Below are 5,858 nucleotides of genomic sequence, written 5' to 3' on the forward strand. Positions count from 1 at the left end.
CTCAGCACCGTGTCCCTTACTGTGAACAGAGTGGGCTTCAGTCCAAGGGGGAGCGCACATTCAGTGTTGATGACAAAGCATCGAAGTGGAGGGGTGGAAAGACTTGTGTTAATCCACTGAGGGTTTCTCAGGGCAGAGCAACAGATGATTAGGGCTGAGATTAGTGAGTGATGATGTTAGTGGTTAAAAGTGTGTGCTCTGGAGTCAGACTACCAGAGTCAGTTGCCACCACATGCCAAATAGTTCCTTAGTCATTATCATTGCCATACATTCCTCCAGAGGGTGGTTGTAAGGACTTCTGCTCAAGATAGTTCTCTGCCTGTGGAGTATGTTGGGTAAATGACAGCCACTGTCACTACTGTTGACTGAATTCTCTGGCAGTTTGTGGAGTACAAATTGGGAGGCTGGGCTGGAGCAAGCGGCTGAACAGGTGTGAGGACTGTCCTTCCTAGGAACTAAGAGTAACAAAAAATAATGACTGCTTAGGAGATACTGGATAAGATGGCCCCTGAGTACTTCCAGCCCTAAAGCCTTTGTTCAAGAACTCTGAGCATCTTGGAAGAAAATTGCTCTCCAAATGAGACACTGAATGGCCAGCTTGTGTGTTTGTTAGAGGGACTTACTTGGGACATCTATAATTCTCTGTGTCCTCTTGGAGAGGTGCTTCTTTTTGAAGCTCAATTCTTTTTCCCTTTGGTGCTGTTTTTTTTTTTTTTTTTAAGTGATTCTCATGTGTTTTGCAAAAGATCTGCAGGATTAGGCAGGTCCCTGTCATTTCATGATCTCATTTAAAAGCCAATTCCTGAAGTTCCCCCAGAGCATAGGGGTGTTAAATCTCAGACTAGTTCTTGAAAGCCAGTCCACTGTGATTATCCACCTTGGGCCAATTAAACTTAATTTAAGTTTCCCCTCTTCCCACAGTGGAACATTCTCAAGGAAAGGGGAAGAAGCCTATGGAGTAGGTAAGCCTGCAGTGTGGAAAATGAACAGTTGGCTTCAGAAGCAGCAGCAGGAGCTATGTACCAGCTAGAGTAGGACTTAAAAGCCCAGAATTACACTTTGAACTTTCTTTGCACTTAGATGGGGTATAAATTACAAACAAAGAGTCAAATTCTACTGTGGCCAAGGGTGAGCCAGACATTTTTTGCCAGCAGGCATGCAGGAAACAAGTCACATGATAGGGCCAGCAGAGGCTCCGGGTAGAAGGGGATTTGCAGCCGGGTAATGAGACCACCGCTCTGCAGTTCTGAAAGAGTCCCTCCCGTGGCATCTGCAGCCCTGCCTGGGTCAGGATAGGATCCTCTCTCAGGCTTTGGATCTTTCTGATGGGGAAGTACCCTAGGTTCTAGACTGCCTGTCAGGCCTTGGGGGCATCTGATCTTCCCTAATCGCCTTTTGTTTCCCTGTCCTGGTCACTAACAGGGAACATTTTGGGGGTACTTTGCTGTTCCCATTAATTTTATCATCTTTTTAATCAGTTAATAAAGTTTTGATTGGGAAAGTTGAAGTGGCAGGCACTCCTGTAGGCACTGGGATTAGAGCAGTGAACAGGATGGGCTTCCATGGGATATACTTTCTCAAAGTGGGAGGATGAAATAAATAGGCAGAATAAAAAGCATGCAAAGTAGCTTGAGAGAGAACCCAGACTATTGGCATTGCAGTCATCTGCTCTGAGGCTTGGGACAGTCCTGCAGGTAAGGTGTTGGGTGCTCATACCTGTTATCTGGAAGAAGACTGCGGCTCAGGAAGAGGAAGACTTTTTGAGAGGCATGCAGCTAAGGAGTTGAGCTAGCATCCAAGCTGTGGGTACTATTATTATCTCTTGTTGCAGATCTGCTAACCTAGAACAGTGGCTTAAAGGAATACTCATTTATTTAAATATCTCTCATGGTTTCTATAGGTCAGAACAAAGATGGGGTTGTAGGGAGATACCTGGAAGATTTGAAGGTGGTGCCCGGAGTCATCTGAAAGGTCTAAAGGTGGGAGTTGGCTGTCTGCTAAGACTGGAGCTGGGGCTGTCAGCTAGAACTATTATACATGGCCTTTCTGTGTGGCCTGGGATTCCTCATGACATGGTTACTGGGTTGCAAAGTCTGGTGTCCTCAAGAGAAAGAGAGAGGGAGACAGACACAGGAGGAGCCAGCCAGCTAGGCTGAAGCTGTATGTTCTTTATGATATAACATGGAATTACTTCTGCTGTGCCCTATTGGTCTGGGCAGTTAAAAGACCTTGCCCAGGTTCAAGGGGAGGAAACAGTGGGATGAGCATCAGTCACACTGTAAAAAGAGCACGTGGGATGGGATAAATACATTGTTGCAACCTTCTTGGGAAAAAACGATCTCCCAGATATGGTCGGCCTTTTCTGAAGCAGGTGTTCACTCCGCCTCAGCATGCTGCCTGTCTGGGCTTCCAAACAGATGATCAGTCTTATGTGCTTGCTGGTTCTCAGTCTCTTAGCAGGTCTTTAGTTCCTTCTGGATGCTTCAGGGCCTGGGCAGTCTCACACTAATCCTTTCTGCCAGCTGTGGCTCCTCCTCCTGTCCTTTAAAAGGAGGGAGCTATGTTAGTTTGCCCTTAATAGCCCATTAACTTAATGAGAATCAGGATGGGTGTTCCCCCAAATAGACTGATATTCAGAATACTTCATCATATGACCCCCGCTTACATGGCCCACACTTATATAGCCCTCTGGTGCAAAGAAGGGAATACTGAAGACTGCCTTCTGGAAGATGAGCCCCAGCCCCAATGGCTGCTGTGGTGAAGTGTACTGAGGCTTGCCTGGGCCAGGCACTGGGCAGGGACTGTGGTGCAGTAGAGCAGGGGAGACATGCAGTAAGTAACGACCACAGAGCACACAGTGCCCCTCCCAAGTGGGTGTGGAGGGGTGGAAAACTACCTATCTTAGGTTCTCCAGCCTTGTAAATTAAACTGGCAAAAGACAGATGAACAAGTGAAAACAAACAGAAGTTTTCTCATTTATGCATTGTGCATACATGCAGGAGCACCCAGTGATGGGTAACCCTAGGGGGGTGGTTAGAACTGGGGCTTCTGTACCATTTTAGACTGAACAGGAAAAAGGATTTAAGCTTCTGGGTGGTGGAGGCAAGTTATGGGAAGTTGAACAAGGAAAGTGGTAAACAAAGCTTGTTTACATTACCAATTTGTTATGCACATTTAATTCAATGCTTCCCTGGTTAAAGTTGTTAAAGTCCTCTTCCTGATACAGGAAAGAGAGGTACCTTTGCAAATGTAAATTTCCTTTATAAAAGGAAAATTATGCAACTTCTAGAGCTTTTCCTGTATCTGCTGGTTCTTAATGGCCATTAGCTCAAAATCCATATGTGAAATAGGCCTATTTGGCAGTGGCATTTTTTGGTATCCTTCAGGAGTCATTCTGCAGTGGGGAAGGTGGAAGGCCAGCTTCACTGGGGGCTGGAGGGATGCAACAGGAGCTGGGCCTGTGCATCTGTACCTAGTGATGATTCAGTGAGTCCTTCAAATTGAATTGGTGACCATACTTAAATAGGCAACTAAAACCCTGAGGTTCTTGAATAATGTCCCTTAAATGCTTCCAGTTCAAGTTGATGCCAGGGTTCTTGTTTGCAGAGTTGAAGAAAGAACTTAGCAAACACCCAAGGTAGGAGAGCCAGAGAGAGGCTTTTTTTGAGAGAGACAGTGAGAGGCAGAGCTCCTGGCTCCCACCAGGAGGGGACAAGAGAGCCCACAGTGGTGTGTTATCTAAGGGTTTCATAGGCAGTTGAGGATTTTTGGGAATGTGAAAAAATGCTTAGGAGTGTGGACTTGTTAAGTGGTCTCTGATATTTAGAATTACTTAACATAAGGAATTTCCTGCTTTGATTTCTCCCTGGGATACTGGCGTCTTGGTCAGGGAGCATATCACACAAGGTGGGCTGAGTTATTGTCTGTTTGCTAAAGAGTAAGTTAAGAATCTTACTTTTTAACTTACTGGGTATTAAAATGCAATCTTATCTTTAAGGTGGAATCCTTCCTGCCTTTTACTATGTTGTTTACGGCTGGGTCTGCATGCTAAATTAGTTGCCCAGTTTGCAAGTCACCTCATAAGGTCTGAAGGAGGAAAGACAGCACATAGGCCTGGGCCTTTTAGCATGCTAAAGTGAATCTTACACATGATTACAAGTGATTAGCATAATAAAAACATGTGCTTCTCCTCTTTATCTGGGGAATATTATCTGAGTTCACTTAAGAATGACTCTAGAGCTTAATGTTTAACAGAGTTTTGGTAGGGCGGTTTCCTTGCTCTGACTAAATATTCTGCCTTACTTTTCCCGGAGGCACTCACCCTACTCTTGAAAGGAAAGGAGGGACACACAGCAGCAATTCATCGGAGAAATCCACTTTATTAGGGAAAGGTGCTGGGTTATATATGAAGGGGCATGAGCTGATTGAGGTGTCACGTCTATGGGGCTGGTGGCTATTGGCTAGGTGCTGGGATTGGGAGGGGGGCGAGAGGTGATTGGGCTTCAGGTGGCACTGGCAGGAACCAAGGACCCTGAAGAGAAACCGGAAGTTCGCCATATTACTGGTGGGGACCCTTCATTCCCCCCTTTCTCCTCTATGGGGTTGTGGACGTTGCTTTCTCTCTGACTGCTTCCTGCTGAACGGGGGCGGAGAAGGGAGTGAGGGCTTGAGGATTGGGAGGAAAGGGTTGATAGGACTCCCCACAGTAAGGACGAGTAGATGTGGACTTCTTCAGGTTGGAAATCAATGAAGGTTCCCTGTAACCATAGGTTGAGGACCTGTTGATTCCAATGGTGCCAAGAGGATACGGGTGCCAGGAACCAGGCGTCTGGGGCCATTGTTTCCAGGAACAGTTTCCAGTGGAGAGAGGGGTCCATCTCAGCGTGTGGTGAGGAGATCACGTGAGGGTGAGGGATCTTCTGTGCCCAGAAGCTGGTAGTTCCTGAGTAAAAGCTGGTTGAAAGTTTGATTAGAGATTTTTCCGACTTGGGATTTGATGAACTTTATTATACAGGGTAAAAAGAGACAGGCGAGAAGAATGATTATTATGGGGCATGCAATGGGCCACAGCCAGGTGAGGAGGGGGTTTGTTAGTATTGAAGAGAATGGGTTGTAATTGGAAGCAGAGTGGAGGCTGGAGGCAAGGTCGGTGAGTTTGGTAATGTCAGTTTCTACAATACCGGATTCATTGATGTAATAGCACTCTTCTCGAAGGAAGACGCAGGTGCCGCCCTTCTCGGCTGTAAGCAGATCTAAGGCCCACCGGTTTTGAAGGGTGACTTTAGCTAGCGAAGTGACCTGTCTTTGGAGAGAGGCCAGGGAATCAGCCGTGGATGTCAGGGCTCCCTCAAGTTTGGCATTGAGATCTCTAACTGCCCATAGAGAGTGACCCAAGGCTCCCCCTGAAAATCCTGCCCCAATGGCTGAGGTGGCTAGGGAAATACCATAATGGGAAGGAAAGCAGCCGTTTTTGTGCACGAGGGCAAGGGAGGTTGGAGCTCAAGGAATTCTACCCTGCTGTAAAGTGTAAGCTGTGGGATTAGGGTGACGAAAATGCAGGGTGTGCTGGAGTTGGGAGGCAGTGAGTTGAAAAGACTGCCATTACACCAAAAGAAGTGTCCCGGTTGCGTAAAAGTCTTAGAGCCGGAGGTAGGGGTGTAGATAGAGAGGCAGTGAAGTGCGCTGGAGGGGGGTGGAGTTGGGCCTACACAGTGGTGGATGGTGAGATTATCTGCGTATTCTGGTTCCCATAGAGGTATGTCTGCCAGGGGGCAGAGGGGTTGTCCTCTGCATGGAAGGAGTAGTTGGAAATATTAAGGGGCACCGTGGCCAGCAGTGGGTGCTGAAATGATGCGCAC

The sequence above is a fragment of the Manis javanica genome, chromosome 16, assembly GCF_040802235.1.
Source record: "Manis javanica isolate MJ-LG chromosome 16, MJ_LKY, whole genome shotgun sequence".
Lineage (NCBI taxonomy): Eukaryota > Metazoa > Chordata > Mammalia > Pholidota > Manidae > Manis > Manis javanica.